Source organism: Mustela lutreola, chromosome 8, assembly GCF_030435805.1.
Source record: "Mustela lutreola isolate mMusLut2 chromosome 8, mMusLut2.pri, whole genome shotgun sequence".
Lineage (NCBI taxonomy): Eukaryota > Metazoa > Chordata > Mammalia > Carnivora > Mustelidae > Mustela > Mustela lutreola.
In genome coordinates, this window is record NC_081297.1 from 38,051,826 (window position 1) to 38,073,616 (window position 21,791).

A 21,791-nucleotide genomic window follows, 5' to 3' on the forward strand; every position below is an offset into this window, starting at 1 on the left:
GGCTCCCCTCTGAGGAAGGAGTCTGGGCAGAAAGCATGCCTGTCCTGAGCCTTGGGCCCAAGGAGACAGTAGCTCCTTGGCCACCTGTCCGTGGTTGAGCCATGGGCCTGCCACCAGGTGCCTAACCTGAACTAGAGAAACAACTCCCAGAAAGACCTGGCCATCAGATGCTGTCTTCCTCCAGGATGTATAAGCTTGAAGGAGGCACGCGGTTTAAGGGGTAGGAGTGGGGATAGTCCCCGAAAGCTCCCTATTCAGTGCACGGGCGGTGTGCAAGGATCCTGTCACCTTTCCTTTCCTTTGGGGAAAGCACTGGCATAGTCCACGAGTACGCCTGAGCCCCAGAGTGAAAGGCCAAGCGATTCCTACACCGGGAGATGGTAGTGTGCATAGAGTGCCATCCTAGGCTAAGCGCGCTACTGCACGGTTGTGACAGTGTCTGCTTAGTTACGCCTGGAAGGGTGAACCCAGGACGCGAACATGGAGCCCGGGAAAGCAAGGCCCAAGAGGCACCAGCTCTCCCGCAGCTCTTCTTCCCTGACGCGACTGAAGCCTTGCTGAGGAAGCAGCGGCGAAGTGCTGTTCGCTCCAAACCAAAGCCTCTGCGAAGGCACAGCATTCTCCGAGGAATATTGTGCGGGCTGCGGCTGCTTGCCTGAGCCTAGTTTCGCGGTGGGAGAAACCCGCATACAGCGAAAGCCTCTTTGCCTGGGCATCTCCCCTGGGAAAGCACAGCATTGGTTGGGAAATCAGAGTTGGGTTTCTGGAGGCTGCTGCTGATTGCCTGAGCGAGTCTCCGCAGCACGGTGGATGATCCCCGCATGGAGCGAAATCCTCTTTGCCCTAGCATCCCCTCTGCCTGAGAGAGAAGCATGGTTGCACACGTCACCGCGCTCCCCAGGAGCTAGTGTGGGGAAGGCACACCACGCCGCCCCCGGGGAAGAGAAGGAGCTCTTGGCCTTGGAGTCGGGAAACGCTCGGGAAGCAGGATAACCTGCCCTGGCACACACAGCAGGCCGGTGGCAATACAAGTGTCAACCGCTCCCTGTGCGGAGAGATGGAAGCCTGCCTGCTAAGGAGACATGAGGGGATGACTAGGGCAGGGGCGCGTGCTCCATTCTGAGGAAGGAGTCTTGGCAGACGGCAGGCCTGTCCTGTGCCTCTGGTCCCACGGGGACAGCATCTCCTTGGCCACCTGTCCCAAGGGCAGACTTGGGCGTGCCACCAGGTTCCATACCCGGAATTCGCAGAAACAACCCCATGCAGAAACGGGTAGTCAGATGCCATCTTTCACCAAGATGTGGCAACGTTGTGGGTTGCAGGGGTGTGCCGGGGAAGGAGTGGAGACAGTCCCCCACAGTTCCCCATCCCAGTGCCCGGGCCATGTGCAGGGATCCTTTCGCCTCCTCTCTCTTGTGGTGAAAGCACTGGCCTAGACCCCGTGTCTGCCTGAGCGCCGGAGCAAAAGGCAAAGCCTTACCTACGCCAGGAGATGGTAATGGGCATAGAGTGCCATGCTAGGCCACGGAGGCTGCTGCAGTGATGTGACTGTGTCTGCTTAGTTCGGCTTAGCAAGCTGAACCCCGGGCGCGAACTTGGAGCCCGGGAAAGAAAGGCCCAAGAGGCACCAGCTCTCCCGGGGCTCTTCCCTAGTCTCCACAGCACGGTGTAATAATCCCACGTGGAGCGAAATCCTCTTTGCCTGGGCATCTCCCCTGGGAAAGCACAGCATTCGTTGGGAAACCAGGGTTGGGTTTGGGGATGCTGCTGCTTGCCTGAGTTAGTTTCCGTAGCACTGTGGAAGATACCCGCATGGAGCGAAATACTCTTTGCCCTAGCTTCCCCTCTGCCTGAGAGAGAAGCATGGTTGCACACGTCTTTCACTACGCTCCCCAGGAGCAATTGTGGGAAGGCACTGCACGCCGCCACCGGGGTAGAGAAGGAGCCGTTGGCCTTGGGGTTTGGAAAATTGAACAGCCACAAGCAGAAAAATGAAATTGGACTATTTCCTTCCACCATACATTAAAATAGTCTGGAAATGGATGAAGAAGCATAATGTGAGAAAGGAATCCATCATAGTCCTTGAGGAGAAAACAGGTAGCAACCTCTTTGACCTCAGCAGCAGCAACTTCTTCCTAGGAACATCGCCAAAGGCAAGGGAAGCAAGGGCAAGAATGAACTATTGGGATTTCATCAGATCAAAAAGCTTTTGCACTGCAAAGGAAACAGTTAACAAAGCCAAAAGATGACTGTCAGAAGTTATCTGGGAGAAGATATTTGCAAATGACATACCAGATAAAGGGCCAGTATCCAAAATCTATAAAGAGCGTAACAAACTCAACACCCTAAGAACAAATAATCCAATGAAGAAATGGGCAGAGGACATGAACAGATATTTCTGCAAAGAATACATCCAAATGGCCAACAGACACATGAAAAAATGCTCCACATCACTCGGCATCAGGGAAATACAAATCAAAACCAGAATGAGATACCACCTCACACCGTTCAGAATGGCTAAAATGAACAAGTCAGTCAATGAGAGATGAATGGCGAGGATGTGGAGAAAGGGCAACCCTCCTACACTGTACGTGGGAATGCAAGCTGGTGCAACCACTCTGGAAAACAGCGTGGACGTGCCTCAAAAAGCTGAAAATAGAACTACACCTATGATCCAGTGCGTGTAGTACTGGGTATATACCCTACAGATACAAACGTGGCATTCTGAAGGGGCACATGCACCCAAATGTTTATAGCAGCAATATCCACATTACTTAAACTATGGAAAGAACCTAAATGTCCTTCAACAGATGAATCAATGAATAAGATGTGGTATATATGTACAATGGAATACTATGCAGCCATCAAAAGAAATGAAATCCTGCTATTTGTGATGACGTGGATGGAACTAGAGGGTATTATGCTTGGTGAAATAAATCAATCTGAGAAAGACAACTATCATATGATCTCCCTGATATGATGAAGTGGAGATGCAACATAGGCGGTTTCGGGCGTATGAAAAGAAAAATAAAAGAAGATGGGATTGGGAGGGAGACAAACCAAAAAAGACTGAATCTCACAAAACAGACTGAGGGTTGCTGGGGGGAGGTGTGTTGGGAGAGGATGGTGGGGGTATGGACATTGGGGAGGGCAGGTGCTATGGTGAGTGATGGTGAGTGCTGTGAAATGTGTGAACCTGGTGTTTTACCCCTAGGGATAAAAACACATTATATGTTTATAAAAAAAATTTTTTAAATAATTTAAAAATCCATTAAAGAAAAAACACATATTGCAAGCCCAGAGCTAATCTTATATTCAATCAAAAACGTTTGAAAGTTTTCCCCTTAAAGATCAGAAGAAAGACAATTGTGTCCACTTCCACTACTCTCATTTGACATAGTACTGGATGTCCTAGCCAGAGAAACAAGGAACACAAAGAAATAAGAGACTCCAAAAAAAAAAAAAGGAAGAAGTAAAATTTTCTTTTTTTGGATAACATGAACTTATATGTTAAAAAATCCTAAAAACTACGAAAGATGCCTGAATACTCATGTTGGATAGAGATCATGGTTTTTGGGCTATGACATGTCCCACCTAGAGGATATGGGGCCCACTGTCTGCGTGGCTGTCTGGAGGTCATGGCTCAAACTGTGTCAGACAGAGCCTGAGTGCCCATAGTGGCCTATGATATTAAGGTGTCGTCAAGGCCCAAGCAGGTGGATCCTCATGTGGGGTTTCAGGCAGACTCTACAGGCACGTCTTCTTTCTTTGTGGTAGGCAGAATGCAGCATTGTGTCTCCAAAGTTCTCTATCAAGAGGGTTTGGGGACAAGGAAGGTGAAGATGGACTTGTAAATATAATCTATGGTTCAATTCAGTGCCAAGCGAAAGACAGTTCCAGTGTGCAGCAGCTGATGTGAGGTACCCAGGACCTGAGTAAGGGCAGATGTCAGATGCTTGCTCACACTGGAGTTTGTGTCTACAATGACCGCCAAATGGAGGGGTGGTGTCACGAGGCCATGGAGGATTTCCCACCCTGAGGCTTGTGAGATGCTCCAAATAGCAAGGTTTCCTTCTACTGGACAGGGTGAGTCTGGTATGCTTGCTCCAGTGTCCCCCATATGGAAAGTTTGGGTGCAGAGCTCTCCCGCATGGATGACTGAAAAGCACAACTCCATTGACCACTGCAGGCAAGGAACATGGCAGGTTCGATCTGGTGGCTCTGGGGTGAGGTTACAAGCGGCCTGAGTTGACCTGGAGTTTCATGCTGTTGAATCACAATGCTGGTTTGTATCCAGGGAGACGTTAGAATGTTGGGGTGGTCAGAGGCCATGCAGGATTCTCCTACACTGAGACATGGACACAGCTACCAAAAGCAAGGTATACTTTTGGGGACAGAAGCGGTTCTGTTGTGTGGCTCAAGTAACACATGTTGGAATATAAGTCAGTATTGGAGAACAGGCCTCTGGGAACAGGTGCCTAAAAATCTAAACTGGGGTATCAATGAAGTCCTATAGTCATGGTAGGTTCAAACTTCTGACTCAGGCCCTTGGATTTGGATGTCTGCCTGGAGGCAGTGGCTGATTATGTGTCAGAATGTGCATTTGGGTCCAGAGCCTTCTTAGAAATTGAGGTGGGCTCAGGGGATTTTACTTTGCTCCTAATCTTCAGGGTTTGGGCAAACGTGAAAGGCAGAGTTTCCTTTGGGAGTGTAAGGAGAGTCATCTGGTGTGGCACCATAGGCCCCATCATGGGGGGGCATGTGGGCCAGCGCTTTGGGGAGAGATATCTGCAAAAGCAAACTAGGGTTAGAGTGAGGGCCGAGGTGATCACAGGTCCGATGTTCAGGCCCTGAGGGCAGCTCAAAGTGTACTGAAATTAAGGTGTCATAGCGCAGGTTCTTCTGTCGAGTGTGTGTCCGGGATGGTCACGAAAGGTAGGTGTGGCTTCATGAGTCCATGAGAAATTCTTCACCTCTGGGGATTCTGCTCAGCTCCCAAGAGTTTGGTGTCTCTGAGGGAAGGGAAGAATGTTGTTTTCCGTCTCAGAGGACACCCAAATAGGCATTGCAGAGACAGGTTCTGGGTCTGGGTGCCTGGAAAACATGAACAAGGGTGAGGATTTGGCCTTAGGGACCTGGAAGTCCCACTCTGTGGGCTCCTGATCCAGCTACTGCGGGGTTTTGTTTGGAAGCAAGCTCACGCTGAGGATCACAATGCCTGTGTGTATTCAGGGAGTCTTCCATGTGTGACCGTGGTCTCATGGGCCATGCAGCTGGTTGCCACTCAAAGAGTTGGGAAGAAGGAGTACTCCTGTGCGTCAGGTTCCCCCATAGGAATGGATTTGAGCTAAGGTCTGGGACAGAGGACTGAATATTCAGGTTGAGTAGAGATGTTGGTTTAAGGCCACAGGAAGTCACATCTTCAGGAAATGGGGCCCATCTCTGGGTGGCTGACTGGATGTCCTGGCTCAGTCTGTGTCAGAGAGAGCCTTCTGCCCAGGGAAACCTAAAGACGGAAGTCTGAGAACACAAGCTAGGCTTAGGTTTCTGGGTGAAGACATGTCAAGAACAATCTACAGACCTGAATCAAGATCTCGTGCATCTGAAGTCAGGGCGAGGATGAGACGATCACACAGGTTGGAGCGAAATCCTCTTTGCCAGGCCATCCCCTGTGCCTGAGAGAGAAACGCGGTGGCGCCTGTGGAAAGAGCCTTAAGGAAAGGGACACGTCTGTCACTGCAGAACGACGGAAGCTTGGCTGCTAAGGCAACATGAGGGGAAGATTAGGGGAGGGGACAGGGCTCCACTCAGAGGAAGGATTCTGGGCAGAAAGCATGCCTGTCCTGAGACAGCAGCTCCTTGGCCACCTGTCCATGGTGGAGCCAGGGGCTTGCCACCAGGCGCCTACTCAGAACTAGAGAAACAACTCCCAGAAAGACCTGGCCATCACAGGACGCGAACATGGAGCCCGGGAAAGCAAGGCCCAAGAGGCACAAGCTCTCCCGCAGCTCTTCTTCCCTGATGTCGCGACTGTAGCCTTGCTGAGGAAGGAGCGGCGAAGTGCTGTTCACTGCAAACCAAAGCCTCTTCGAAAGCACAGCATTCGCTGAGAAATGTTCTGCGGGCTGCTGCTGCTTGCAGAGCCCTCTCATGGTGGGAGAAACCCTCATACAGCGAGAGCCTCTTTGTCTGAGCATCTCCCCTGGGAAAGCACAGCATTGGTTGGGAAACCAGAGTTGGGTTTGGGGATGCTGCTGCTGCTTGCCTGAGCGAGTCTCCGCAGCACGGTGGATGATCCCCGCATGGAGCGAAATCCTCTTTGCCCTAGCATCTCCTCTTCCTGAGAGAGAAGCATGGTTGCACACGTCTCTCACCGCGCTCCCCAGGAGCAAGTGTGGCGAAGGCACAGCTCGCCGACCCCGGGGAAGTGGAGGAGCCCTTGGCCTTGGGTTCGGGAAACGCTCGGGAAGCAGGATAGCCTACCGTGGCACGCACAGCAGGCCGGTGGCAAGACAAGTGTCACACGCTACCCGTGCAGAGAGGTGGAAGCCTGCCAGCTAAGGCGACATGAAGAGACGACTAGGGCAGGGGCGCGTGCTCCACTCTGAGGAAGGAGTCTGGGCAGAAGACAGGCCTGTCCTGTGCCTCTGGTCCCAAGGCGAAAGCATCTCCTTGGCCACCAGTCCCAGGGCAGACTTGGGCTTGCCACCAGGTTCCAAACCCGGAACACGCAGAAACAACCCCATGGAGAAACGGGCAGTCAGATGCCACCTTCCACCAAGATGTGGCCGCATTGTGGTTGGCAGGGGGTGTGCCGGGGCAGGAGTGGAGACAGTCTCCCACTGTTCCCCAACCCAGTGCTCGGGGGGTTTGCAGGGATCCTGTCGCCTCCTCTCTCCTGTGGTGAAGGCACTGTCCTAGACCCCGAGTCCGCCTGAGCTCCTTACCTACGCCAGGAGATGGTAATAGGCATAGAGTGCCATGCTAGGGCACGCAGGCTGCTGCAGGTTTGTGACTGTGTCTGCTTAGTTCGGCTTAGCATGGTGAACCCCGGGCGCGAACTTGGAGCCCTGGAAAGGAAGGCCAAGAGGCACCAGCTCTCCCGCGGCTCTTCTTCCCTGCCGCGACAGAGCAAACGACCAAAGCCTTGCTGAGGAAGCAGCAGCGAAGTGCGGTTCGCGCCAAGCGGAAAACGTCTGCGAAAGGATAGCAGTCGCTGGGAAATCAGAGTCGGTTCTGTGGTCTGCTTTTGTTGATTTCTTAGCCTAGTATTCGCAGCACGATGGGACAAACCCGCATAGGGCTAAAGCCTCTTTGCCGTGGCATCCCGTCTGGGAAAGCACAACATTCTTTGGGAAATCAGAGTCGGGTCTGTGGGATGCTGCCTGCTGCTTGCCGGAGCTAGTCTCCACAGCAAGGTGTAATAAACCCGCATGGAGCGAAATCCTCTTTGCCTGGGCATCCCCTGTGCCTGAGAGAGAAGCGCGGTGGCGCCTGTGGAAAGAGCCTTAAGGAAAGGGACACGTCTGTCACTGCAGAACGACGGAAGCCAGGCTGCTAAGGCAACACGAGGGGAAGATTAGGGCAGGGGAAAGGGCTCCACTCTGAGGAAGGAGTCTGGGCAGAAAGCATGCCTGTCCTGAGCCTTTGTCCCAAGGAGACAGCAGCTCCTTCGCCACCTGTCCATGGTGGAGCCAGGTGCTTGCCACCAGGCGCCTACTCAGAACTAGAGAAACAACTCCCAGAAAGACCTGGCCATCACAGGACGCGAACATGGAGCCCGGGAAAGCAAGGCCCAAGAGGCACAAGCTCTCCCGCAGCTCTTCTTCCCTGATGCGACTGTAGCCTTGCTGAGGAAGTAGCGGCGAAGTGCTGTTCACTGCAAACCAAAGCCCTTTTGAAAGCACAGCATTCGCTGAGAAATGTTCTGCGGGCTGCTGCTGCTTGCAGAGCCCAGTCTCATGGTGGGAGAAACCCTCATACAGCAAACCTCTTTGTCTGGGCATCTCCCCTGGGAAAGCACAGCATTGATTGGGAAACCAGAGTTGGGTTTGGGGATGCTGCTGCTGCTTGCCTGAGGGAGTCTCCGCAGCACGGTGGATGATACCCGCGTGGAGCGAAATCCTATTTGCCCTAGCATCTCCTCTGCCTGAGAGAGAAGCATGGTTGCACACGTCTGTCACCGCGCTCCCCAGGAGCAAGTGTGAGGAAGGCACAGCACGTCACCCCCGGGGAAGAGAAGGAGTTCTTGGCCTAGGGTTCGTGAAACGCTTGGGAAGCCTGATAACCTGTCTTGGCACGCACAGCAGGCAGGTGTCAAGACAAGTGTCACCCGCTCCCTGTGCGGAGAGATGGAAGCCTGCCTGCTAAGGAGACATGAGGGGACGACTAGGGCAGGGGCGCGTGCTCCACTCTGAGTAAGGAGTTTGGGCAGAAGGCAGGCCTGTCCTGTGCCTCTGGACCCAAGGCGAAAGCATCTCCTTGGCCACCTGTCCCAAGGGCAGACTTGGGCTTGCCACCAGGTTCCAAACCCGGAACTCGCAGAAACAACCCCATGGAGAAACGGGCAGTCAGATGCCACCTTCCACCAAGATGTGGCAGCATTGTGGGTGGCAGGGGGTGTGCCGGGGCATGAGTGGAAACAGTCCCCACAGTTCCCCAACCCAAAGCCCGGGCGGTTTGCAGGGATCCTCTCGCCTCCTCTCTCCTGTGGTGAAGTCACTGGCCGAGTCCCCGAGTCCGCCTGAGCGCCAGAGCAAAAGGCAAAGCCTTACCTACGCCAGGAGATGGTAAAAAGCATAGAGTGCCATGCTAGGCCACGCAGGCTGCTGCAGGGTTGTGACTGTGTATGCATAGTTCGGCTTACCAAGGTGAACCCCGGGCGCGAACTTGGAGCCCTGAAAGGAAGGCCAAGAGGCACCAGCTCTCCCGCGGCTCTTCTTCCCTGCCACGACAGAGCGAACGACCAAAGCCTTGCTGAGGAAGCAGCAGCGAAGTGCTGTTCACGCCAAGCTGAAAACCTCTGCAAAAGCATAGCAGTCGCTGGGAAATCAGTGTCGTATCTGTGGGCTGCTTTTGTGGCTTGCCTTAGACTAGTACTCGCAGCAGATGGGACAAACCCGCAGAGAGCGAAAGCCTCTTTGCCAGGGCATCCCCTCTGGGAAAGCACAGCATTCTTTGGGAAATCAGAGTCGGGTGTGTGCGATGATGCCTGCTGCTTGCCGGAGCTACTCTCCACAGCACGGTGTAATAAACCCGCATGGAGCGAAATCCTCTTGGCCCGGGCATCCCCTGTGCCTGAGAGAGAAGCGCGGTGGCGCCTGTGGAAAGAGCCTTAAGGAAAGGGACACGTCTGTCACTGCAGAACGACGGAAGCTTGGCTGCTAAGGCAACATGAGGGGAAGATTAGGGCAGGGGAAAGGGCTCCCCTCTGAGTAAGGAGTCTGGGCAGAAAGCATGCCTGTCCTGAGCCTTTGTCCCAAGGAGACAGCAGCTCCTTGGCCACCTGTCCGTGGTGGAGCCAGGGGCTTGCCACCAGGCGCCTACTCTGAACTCGAGAAACAACCCCCAGAAAGACCTGGCCATCACAGGACGCGAACATGGAGCCCGGGAAAGCAAGGCCCAAGAGGCACAAGCTCTCCCGCAGCTCTTCTTCCCTGATGCGACTGTAGCCTTGCTGAGGAAGTAGCGGCGAAGTGCTGTTCACTGCAAACCAAAGCCTCTTCGAAAGCACAGCATTCGCTGAGAAATGTTCTGCGGGCTGCTGCTTCTTGCAGAGCCCAGTATCGCGTTGGGAGAAACCCTCATACAGTGAAAGCGTCTTTGCCTGGGCATCTCCCCTGGGAAAGCACATCATTTGTTGGGAAACCAGAGTTGGGTTTGGGGATGCTGCTGCTGCTTGCGTGAGCGAGTCTCCGCAGCACGGTGGATGATCCCCGCATGGAGCGAAATCCTCTTGGCCCTAGCATCTCCTCTGCCTGAGAGAGAAGCATGGTTGCATACGTCTGTCACCGCTCTCCCCAGGAGCAAGTGTGGGGAAGGCACAGCACGCCGCCCCCGGGGAAGAGAAGGAGCCCTTGGCCTTGGGTTCGGGAAACGCTGGGGAATCAGGATAACCTGCCGTGGCACGCACAGCAAGCCGGTGGCAAGACAGGTGTCACCCGCTCCCCGTGCAGAGAGATGGAAGCCTGCCTTCTAAGGAGACATGAGGGGACAACTAGGGCAGGCGCGCATGCTCCACTCTGAGGAATGAGTTGGGCAGAAGACAGGCCTGTCCTGTGCCTCTGGTCCGAAAGGGAAAGCATCTCCTTGGCCACCTGTCCCAAGGGCAGACTTGGGCTTGCCACCAGGTTCCAAACCCAGAACTCGCAGAAACAACCCCATGGAGAAACGGGCAGTCAGATGCCACCTTCCACCAAGATGTTGCAGCATGGTGGGTGGCAGGGGGTGTGCCTGGGCAGGAGTGGAGACAGTCCCCCACAGTTCCCCATCCCAGTGCCCGGGCCATGTGCAGGGATCCTTTCGCCTCCTCTCTCCTGTGGTGAAAGCACTGGCCTAGACCCCGTGTCTGCCTGAGCGCCGGAGCAAAAGGCAAAGCCTTACCTACGCCAGGAGATGGTAATAGGCATAGAGTGCCATGCTAGGCCACGGAGGCTGCTGCAGGGTTGTGACTGTCTGCTTAGTTCGGCTTAGCAAGGTGAACCCCGGGCGCGAACTTGGAGCCCGGGAAAGAAAGGCCCAAGAGGCACCAGCTCTCCCGGGGCTCTTCCCTAGTCTCCACAGCACGGTGTAATAATCCCACGTGGAGCGAAATCCTCTTTGCCTGGGCATCTCCCCTGGGAAAGCACAGCATTCGTTGGGAAACCAGGGTTGGGTTTGGGGATGCTGCTGCTTGCCTGAGTTAGTTTCCGTAGCACTGTGGAAGATACCCGCATGGAGCAAAATACTCTTTGCCCTAGCTTCCCCTCTGCCTGAGAGAGAAGCATGGTTGCACACGTCTGTCACTACGCTCCCCAGGAGCAAGTCTGGGGAAGGCACAGCACGCTGCCGCCGGGGTAGAGAAGGAGCCGTTGGCCTTGGGGTTTGGAAAATTGAACAGCCACAAGCAGAAAAATGAAATTGGACCATTTCCTTCCACCATACATTAAAATAGTCTGGAAATGGATGAAGAAGCATAATGTGAGAAAGGAATCCATCATAGTCCTTGAGGAGAGAACAGGTAGCAACCTCTTTGACCTCAGCAGCAGCAACTTCTTCCTAGGAACATCGCCAAAGGCAAGGGAAGCAAGGGCAAGAATGAACTATTGGGATTTCATCAGATCAAAAAGCTTTTGCACTGCAAAGGAAACAGTTAACAAAGCCAAAAGATGACTGTCAGAAGTTATCTGGGAGAAGATATTTGCAAATGACATACCAGATAAAGGGCCAGTATCCAAAATCTATAAAGAGCTTATCAAACTCAACACCCTAAGAACAAATAATCCAATGAAGAAATGGGCAGAGGACATGAACAGACATTTCTGCAAAGAATACATCCAAATGGCCAACAGACACATGAAAAAATGCTCCACATCACTCGGCATCAGGGAAATACAAATCAAAACCAGAATGAGATACCACCTCACACCGTTCAGAATGGCTAAAATGAACAAGTCAGTCAATGACAGATGCTGGCGAGGATGTGGAGAAAGGGCAACCCTCCTACACTGTACGTGGGAATGCAAGCTGGTGCAACCACTCTGGAAAACAGCGTGGACGTGCCTCAAAAAGCTGAAAATAGAACTACCCTATGACCCAGTGCTTGTAGTTCTGGGTATATACCCTACAGATACAAACGTGGCATTCTGAAGGGGCACATGCACCCAAATGTTTATAGCAGCAATGTCCACAATACTTAAACTATGGAAAGAACCTAAATGTCCTTCAACAGATGAATCAATAAATAAGATGTGGTATATATGTACAATGGAATGCTATGCAGCCATCAAAATAAATGAAATCCTGCTATTTGTGATGACGTGGATGGAACTAGAGGGTATTATGCTTGGCGAAATAAATCAATCTGAGAAAGACAACTATCATATGATCTCCCTGATATGATGAAGTGGAGATGCAACATAGGCGGTTTCGGGCGTATGAAAAGAAAAATAAAAGAAGATGGGATTGGGAGGGAGACAAACCATAAAAGACTGAATCTCACAAAACAGACTGAGGGTTGCTGGGGGGAGGTGTGTTGGGAGAGGATGGTGGGGGTATGGACATTGGGGAGGGCAGGTGCTATGGTGAGTGATGGTGAGTGCTGTGAAATGTGTGAACCTGGTGTTTTACCCCTAGGGATAAAAACACATTATATGTTTATAAAAAAAATTTAAAAAATAATTTAAAAAATCCATTAAAGAAAAAACACATATTGCAAGCCCAGAGCTAATCTCATATTCAATCAAAAACGTTTGAAAGTTTTCCCCTTAAAGATCAGAAGAAAGACAAGTGTGTCCACTTCCACTACTCTCATTTGACATAGTACTGGATGTCCTAGCCAGAGAAACAAGGAACACAAAGAAATAAGAGACTCCAAAAAAAAAAGGAAGAAGTAAAATTTTCTTTTTTTGGATAACATGAACTTACATGTTAAAAAATCCTAAAAACTTCACAAAAAAATTTGAATAAACAAATTTAGTAAAGCTGCCAAATACAAGATCAATATATAAAAGACAAGAATTTTGTTTTGTTTCATTTTTTTTAATATGGAATGCTTCCCAGTTTTTCATGTCATCCTTGTTCAGTGATCACGCTAATCTTCTCTGCATCATTCCAATTTTAGTATATGTGCTGCCAAAGTAAGCACAAGACAGGAGCATTTTAACACTCTAATGATGAACTATCTGAAAAAAATAAAGAAAACAATCTAATTCACAATAGCATCAAAAGTAAAAAATACTTAGGAATAGATTTAACTAAGAAGATGAAAGATCTGTACTCCATAAACTATGACATTGATAAAGAAATTGAAGGAGACACAAATGGAAAGATAGCTCATATTTATGAATGGTAAGAATTAACATTGTTAAAATGTCCATACTACCGAAAACCATCTGTAAATCCAATTCCTATCAAAAATCCAATGTTAGGGGTGCCTGGGTGGCTCAGTGGGTTGAGCCGCTGCCTTCGGCTCAGGTCATGATCCCAGGGTCCTGGGATCGAGCCCTGCATCAGGCTCTCTGCTCAGCAGGAAGCCTGCTTCCTCTTCTCTCTCTGCCTGCCTCTCTGCCTGCTTGTCATCTCTCTCTGTCAAATAAATAAATTAAAAATCTTAAAAAAAAATCCAACATTATTTTTTTACAGAAGTAAGTAAAGAATCCTAAAATTTATATGAGACCATAAAAGACAACAAATAATCAAAGCAGTTCTGAGAAAGAATGAAGATGGGAAATTACACTTCTTGATTTGAAACTATACTACAAAGCCCTCATGCTCAAAACAAGAAAGTATACTGGCATAAAAACAGACCAATAAACAAGTAGAACAGAATTGAGAGTCCAGAAATAAATCCTTTCATACAGTCAGCTAATATTTGACAGGGGCCAACATATCTAATGGGTAAAGATAGTCTGTTCAATAAATGATATTTAAAACTGAATAGTCACATAAACAGTATGGAACTGGAACCTTATATCACTCATAAGTCTTAACTTGAAATAGATTAAAGACTTAAAGGTGATGCATGAAACTAAATTTCCTAAAGGAAAACATAGGAAGAATTCTCCTTGACAGTGGTCTTGCCAATAGTTTTTTGGATACCAGACCAAAAACACAAGCAAAAAAAGCAAAAATAAATAAATGGTATTACATCAAACTAAAGTTTCTGCATAGCCAAAAAAAAGAGAGAGAGAATGAAAACACAATCCACAGAATGTAAGAAAATACTTCCAAATCTTATATCTGAAAAGAGGTTAATAACCAACAGATACAAATAGAAAAAAATATATAATTTAAAAAATAGCAAAAGGATCTCAATAGACTTTTTTTTTTCAAAAAAGTTATATAAATGACCAACAGGAGCATTAAAAAGTGCTCAACGTAAAAATCTCAGGGCAAAGTCCTTATGTTGTTGTTGTTGTTTACCTCTGAAAAACACAGCAAGATATTAGAATATATACTACCAAAAAATTGAAACTAACAAATTTTGGTAAATATTGGGGAAAATGGGGAACTCATGCACTGTGATAGGGATATAAATTTGTATGGAAAACAGTATGGAGATGATTCATATTATTAAAAGTAAAATTACCATATGATTCAGTAATCCCACTTCTACGTATCTATCTAAAGGAAACGAAGTCACTGTTCAAAGACATATCTGCACTCTTATGTTCATTTATAAAATTATTAACTCTAAGCAAGAGATGGAAATAACTTCAGTATCCATTAATGGATGAATGAATGAAATAAGTATGGTAAATATATACTATGGAATACTACTTAACCATGAAAAATTAAGAAATACTGCCATTTACAACAGCATGGATGGATCTTGAAGGTATTATACTAAGTGAAATATTTCATAGATTTTATATATTTTTTTAATTTATGTATTATGATATCCCTTACATAGAGAATCTGAGGAAAAGGAAAACTAATGGAAACTTAGAGTTGAGTTGACAAGGGGTGAACCTGGGGTGGAGTAAGGTGGTCAAAGGGTGCAAACTTGCAACTATAATATGAAAAAGTTCTGGGGATCTAATGTACAGCATGATGATCATAGTTAATAAAATATACATACTTTCTTAATTGTGCTTCCCTTCATTAAACTTTGCATATATCACATTCTTACAAGTTGAAAGTTTATAGCAATCTTGTATAAAAGAGGCCTGCTGCCACCATTTTTCTAACAACATTTGTTCATTTTGTGTCTCTCTGTCACATGTTGGTAATTCTTGCAATATTTCAAGTTTTTTCATTATTATTGTATTTGTTATGGTGATCTGTGATCAGTAATTATGACCCACTGAAAACTCAGAACTAGTTTACTTAAGGTATATACATTGTTTTTCTTTAAAAAAAATGCTTTTGAGCAGTACAGTATAGTGTTTATTTTTTATATGCACTGGGAAACATAATTTTTTATAGGCACTGGGAAACCAAAAAAAATAATCATTTGACTTAGTTTATTGAGATAATCACTTTATTGAGGCAGTCTGGAACAAAACCCACAAGACCTCTGAAGTTTAACTCTACTGTACTATATACATAAAAGTTGCTAAGAGAGTAGATCTTAAAATTCCTTACGATACATGCATGAAAAACAGTGGCAACTATACGAGATAGTAGATGTATTAACATTTTTATGTAGATTATATTGCAATAAAGATGTATACCAATTTATCAAATTGTACAAAATTTACACAATGTTAAAAGTTTGCAATGTTATAAGAAATCATTTCTTAAATTTACAAATTATAATATGTTGTTTTTTTTTTCAATAAAGCTGGAAAAAACTTTTTGTAGAATTAATCTATTTTTCAAAAAAGGAAGTAAGGCTGTAGAAACTGCAACTAACTCTGAAATAATAGAATATAAAATCCATTTTCGTTATATACACTGTGACAAAAACTATTACTTAGTTTACAATGGAGCAGTACTTATGAAGCATGAAGGATGGTCTATAAATAAGGCTGAAAGAGCTCAGTTTTAAGGTTTAAATTTAAAATCTTCTTTTGAAATACTAAACTGACCACCCAGTTTTCCAAACATCAATGTCTTAATTGCATGAATTTATTTCATACAACTCTATAATCTAGTTTCATAAGAAAGCAGCATGCAAATTTTGAATAAGACAGACTTGCTTAAGTTTCTTTATGTTCAACAGTAAAGGATACCTCCCTAAAAATAAATAGAAGAAAAATCAGCATATTTATTATGATAATTATTATTCATAATGAGATTCATATTGAATTAGGGAATATATATCCTCAGAGGGGGTAAAGTAAAATGAAATTTATTTTGGTAAATGTGTCTATGAATAGCCAATACAATGCCTCAATATAAATGAATATTACCATTTTGAACAATTTAATTACTATTACTAGAATTATTATAAGTATAAAAATAGCTATCATTTTAGCATGGAATAGGAGACTCTCATGCTCCATGCTTCATCACATCCACACAACAACGCTGCATAATAAGTATTATCATCACCATTTCATGGGTGAAAAAACTGAGGCTAACACATTTAGATAACTGGTTTATGATTACATGGCTAGTAAAGATGCATCACACTAGTTTAGGCTTTATGATTTCAGAATTGTACTCTTTCCACTGCACATTCTAGTACTCTGTAAATACTTGGTCTCTTTTCATTTGGTTCTTTAATTTTATTCATGTGGTGATGGCTTAAAGCTTCATTTAAAGGAAGCTTAGAAATTTCATTTATCCAAAAGCTCCCAAGAATTAAAAATGTCATGGATCTAATGTAGACATGGATATCATTAGTTAATGGGTAACTATATATTTCCCACTCTAGTGAGATAACAATCAGAGTATTTTTCTAAGTTTTAGTCTCTCAGTGTTAAAAAGGACTTTGTTAAAATAGAAATATTTAGACAAAGGTGATCAAAAGTCTGGATCAGGTCACCTTAAGATAAATATTAGGAAACTGAGGAAACAAATGGAGATTTGAACACTGAGCTAGGATATAATGAATGGTTTCAAGTATTTAGTAGAGTATAGAAAAGCCCTTTAAAGCCTGGTCTTAGCCTAGCATTGCAGCTTCTGGGATATCTGTCTATCTATCATCTATCTATCTAGATATAAATTTGAAAACTTTTTTAACTTAAAGATTTTGAGAAATAGAACATAATCAGCACCATAGAAGATCTGTTTATGATAACAACCTAGCCCCTCCTCCCAGTTTGTTTATATTCTCTCTTATTTAATGTAACATTGTGCAAATAGACCGCTACTGATCTGCCGTTATGAATGAAATAGCTATAATCATCTGTTTGCATATCCTGGTGAAAATATTCATTGAGTTCCATGTTGTATTTCTAGGAATGGACCAAATTTTTATTTTTATTTTTAAGTTTTCTAAATATTGTCCAACTTACCTCAAATATTTTTATTATGGGCACTTTCATTCTTTCACATTCTTGCAAGGCAATTATACTGTTGTCCAATATGGTAAGTGTGTAATAGTATGTCATTTTAGGTTTTAATTTATTTTTAATTTAATTTAATTTAATTCCAGATTCATAATAAAGATAAACAGTTTTTATATATGAGTGGCCATTTGGATTACCCTTTCTGTAAAGTACGTGCTCAAATCTTTTGATATCTTAACATTGTGTCATACTGACTTCTTTAATAGTAGATTTTCTGAATGAACTTTTAGCTGTGTAGGTCTTCTCTATTTTATTTTGAACTTGTTTTCATTTCAAAATCTTTATATTTATTTTCATAATCTGCTTTTATTTTGCTTTGTCTATTATCTATCTATCTATTTATTTGCAAGCAAGAGAGAGTGAGCAAGTGAGAGCGCAGGGAGGGATAGAAAAAGAAGGGAAAAGAATCTTAAGCAGGCTCCAGGCTCAGCACAGAGCCCAACTCTGGGCTCTATTTCACAACCCTGACATCATGACCTGAGCCAAATTAAAGAGATAAAATAAAATTAAGGTGTTAAAAAAAAAGGAAAAAGAATTGGAGGTTTAATTAAGTGAGCCACCCAGGCACCCCTGCGGTATCTTAAATTAGCTGTCATATCTTTAAAGTTCTAGAGTATCCATTTGGTTAATTTATAAAACCTTTCACAATATCATTTTTCGTTTCAGTTTTTTGTTCAATTTGCTTCCCCTCTCATTTCTTTGAGCAGAGTAATCAAGCCATTTTACAATCTTTATTGATCATTTTAACATCATACTTAATCCCATTTTGTCTATCAAATCTTGTTAATGGTTTTTCTTTGTGTGCTTTGTTACATTTTGCTATGTTCAAGACATTATATTTGAAACTCTTATTGAGTAGGGATAATTAAGAGCTATAGTAATGGTATGGTCCCCCTTGGCAGGATTTTCTCTTATATCTGAGACTCTACAAGACAATCATACTCCAAATTCAGTGATTGGCTTTCTCAGTTTACACAGAAGGCAAGGTAGGCTATAGTCTTATTTCTGCTTCTCCTTGTGCTTTGGGGATCTCAACTTAAATTTGGGTTGTACCAAAGTCCTCAAATTTGATTGCTGCTGGATTTTGAATTTTGTTTCTCTAGTATCAAGAGTCTATTAACAACACAGCTCAGTGTGTTTTAGCAGTTTCAAATGCTCTCATAGCTAAAGTGGCTTCAGGGCATATATCTCTAGGCTCTCATTGTATTTCATATTTTGGCCCAGTAATCCCTCACTTATTTTTATAATCATTCTGATATTTTTAACCTTAAAAGCTATTTTGTCTGGATTTTTAGTTGTCTTAAGTAGGAGTTTTTAGATCACCATTACTAGAAGCAACAACAAATATACATGAAAATATCTGCAGTAGTTTATCACATCTTTATGGCTTTGAACTTCCATAAGCTGAGGCATCCTTCTCTAATCACTTAGGCAAACTCCAATTTACCCTTTAAAACAACACAAGAATTGCTTCATTTAAGAACATGTTCAGGGATGACTCTTCCCCACTGTTCTTACCAACATTCCCACACACTCTTTGCTACCCACACCTTGTTTATGAACTTTCGTTAGGTATATCAGCGTGACCAGAATTTTGCTCTATTGTATTTTTGTCCTTTAGAGCTTTAATTAAATATGAATTCCATAGAAAGTCTGTCCCTTTTCTTTCAAACCTGGGTTAGTTATTTCTTCTCATTCTTTGTCAGAAGTTATTTTATTAGAGAAACTTATAGCTCTATTGTGACTTTGGAGCCTTTACAGTTTTTCGACTGGAAAAATCACCCATCCCTGAGATTTTTACGCAGCTTCCTAGCTGATATTATTCAGAAATCTGTTCAAAACAGACTTTTTCAGGGAGGCCCTTTCGGACCACTCAGTTAAAAAACCTCTTCTCAATCACTGCTCTTTTTAAAATGTGCTTATTTAGTTCAAATATGCATCTCTATTAAAGAAAAACCAGTACGATTTTTTTTTAAGTTGGCTTACCTATTATCTATCTCTCCCATTAAAATGATTCCTCTGGGCTGGGGTTTTGTTGTGCTCATCTTAGGCCAGGCACTCAATAAATTGTCTCTGAATGATTGAATTGTTTGACTCCCTTGCTAGATTCTCAACTTCATGAGGCCAAGGATTGTTCTATTCAGTCCTTCTTTATCCTCAATGTCTGTTATATTGTAGTCACTTACGTGACTAATGGGAAAAATCACAGAAAGAAAGAGCTAAAACTACAGAAAAACCCTGTAGGTTCAATAACACAAAGCTTTCTAAAATTATTTAGCCCAGGAATTGAATACTGGCTGCACTTTTGATTTTTTTTTTTACAATACCATTGCATTGAATTTAATTTAAATGGAAATACTTGAATGGTAGAATAATAAAAAAATTATAAAAGCAACTTGCTCCTTAAAGTAAGAATTATATGGGGCATCTCTTCTAGAAGCAAAGTTTTCAAATGTCAAACATCTGAAAGCATAGAAGGAGAAGTAAGAGTGTGAATTGTACTTCAATGCTCTTTTCTTTATATTCAGCAAACAGCTTCATTCACACCTTTCCAATTTTTTCAACTCTTTTGACAAAGCCTTCAGAGGAGTTACTGCTGATGACAACCATCACAGCCTAACAGGAGAAATTTTATAAAGAAAAATAATAGCATGTTTTTCCCAAATTGTTAAGGATATGGTGAAGCTCTGTCAGTTTCAAAGGAGGAATGTGCAATTCCATGCTTATATAATCATAACTTATTTTAATAGTGGCTTTGCAATTTTTCAGATATATCCATTTACTGAAACCACTATCAAATAAACAAAAACAAACAAATTAACAGGGGTTCGAGACAGAAATTATCTAATCTAAAAATAGCACATGTTCACAGAAGACACAACACATATCCCAAGTACTACTATAGGTTTCAGGTAATAGTCAAAACAATAGTAAAAATGATTCAGACCCTACCAGTCAAATCATAAATGGGACCTTAACTGTAAATCCTTATCGTTAGATCAAAGGAGGTAATTGGGTGCTGAAGATACATTACAGAACTAATATGTTATAGAACTCCTCTGAAATGAGTCATTTATTCCATCACTTTTCCTGCACAGCTGCTGACCCATGTTTTGGTTCCTGGAAACAGCTGCTACCCTGTCATACTTCTTAAAAGCACATATATTGATAACTCTACTCATTCCTCCATTCCTCTGTGACTGTCACTGTGTTAAAATGTGGAGTCAGCTGACTCACTTGTGGTGGTAATAAAGTAGATGTGTTTGCAAAGTATTTTGTTATATCTAAAAATGCAAAAACCAAATTACATTGAAATCATAAGGGGTGTTTCAGGGAGAGCTGTAGGATGTGGTTTCTTGTGTAATCCACAGAGATTAGCTCCAACACATATTTAAACTCTCCTCTTGGAGCAACCTTAGTGGTAAAGCAAGAAGATAAACAGATGTATACACACCCTGGCACAAAATTATCACTTATGTTTGGCTTCCTAGTCTCCTCGTGTTACTTATTTATCTTAACTTCTCTCTGAAATCAGGGAACACAGAATCTCAATCAGTTGACATTTTTCTACTGAATTACCCAATAGTCTGATCATACCCCTAAGACTTTTTAAAATTATTTCACTCATAATCCCAAATCTGCTTTGCTTCCTCATCTTAGTACACTGTAATTTGATTTCAAAATGAGGACAGTTGTCAGTAATGCCACATTCATTAATCTCTTTTACAATTCCATGTGCTTATAACTATGAAGATATGTTAATAACATCCATTCCAATAAGCCACCCTAAATTTATTATCATGAAACAAGACCTCAAGAAAGAGAATTCAAAATCATCCATGTATTTGCAACTTATTGCAATAAAGCCTTTATCAATAGACTTCCCTGTGCACATGGTGGGCAAATTGCTGTTGAAAACCAGCCAGATCTATTACAAGCTTTCTCATGGCTTCTAGGTAACCCAAGTGAGCCTTTATTGATACTGGGAAGGAATAAAGCAGGGAAGAGATAAACAGTGCTGTAAGAATTGGCTAGACAAAAGTAATGACTCTCATTACAAAATGAGTATTTTAAAGCAAAAGAGCCTGTTGGGAATATTGTTTTATAAAATAGTGGTTTTTTAAATTAACTTTTTAAAATTCAATTAGGTAACATATAGAGTACCATTCGTTTCAAATGTAGATTTCAGTTATTCATCCATAGCATATAATAGCTAATGCTCAGTACTTACTGTTATAGCTTCTTGAAAGCAGAATTTTAACCCACTGAGCCACCCAGGCGCCCTTGAAAGCAGAGTTTTAGATCACATTTTCTGATTACTTCCATGTCGTACAACACTTTCCTGCTAGTAACCTTCAAAACATACTGTTTGTTAGAGGAATTTCTTTAATAATAAATAAATAGGAGTTTATTTAAATTTATAAATATATAAAATAAATAGGAATTTATTTAAATTTATTTAAATATTGCACACTGTTTCATTGTTCATAAATAAGGTGATGATATTATAGCCATTAGTTGGTAGCACTGATATATCACTTTCTTTTTACTTCTTAGTGCATTCTCTTTACACAAAATAGATATATCTTTTAAAAGAATCTGAATGTGTGGCAAACTTTTAAAAAACCCTAT

The 21,791-nt window shown here is 43.9% G+C and overlaps 1 non-coding gene across 1 annotated transcript; it reads right to left on the reverse strand.

The window, feature by feature from the left end:
• Window positions 1-12,737: 12,737 nt before the first annotated feature.
• Window positions 12,738-12,844, reverse strand: LOC131839996 (U6 spliceosomal RNA). The gene has a single exon (XR_009357116.1). It is a non-coding gene; the product is annotated as a U6 spliceosomal RNA (small nuclear RNA).
• Between the last annotated feature and the right edge of the window lie 8,947 nt (window positions 12,845-21,791).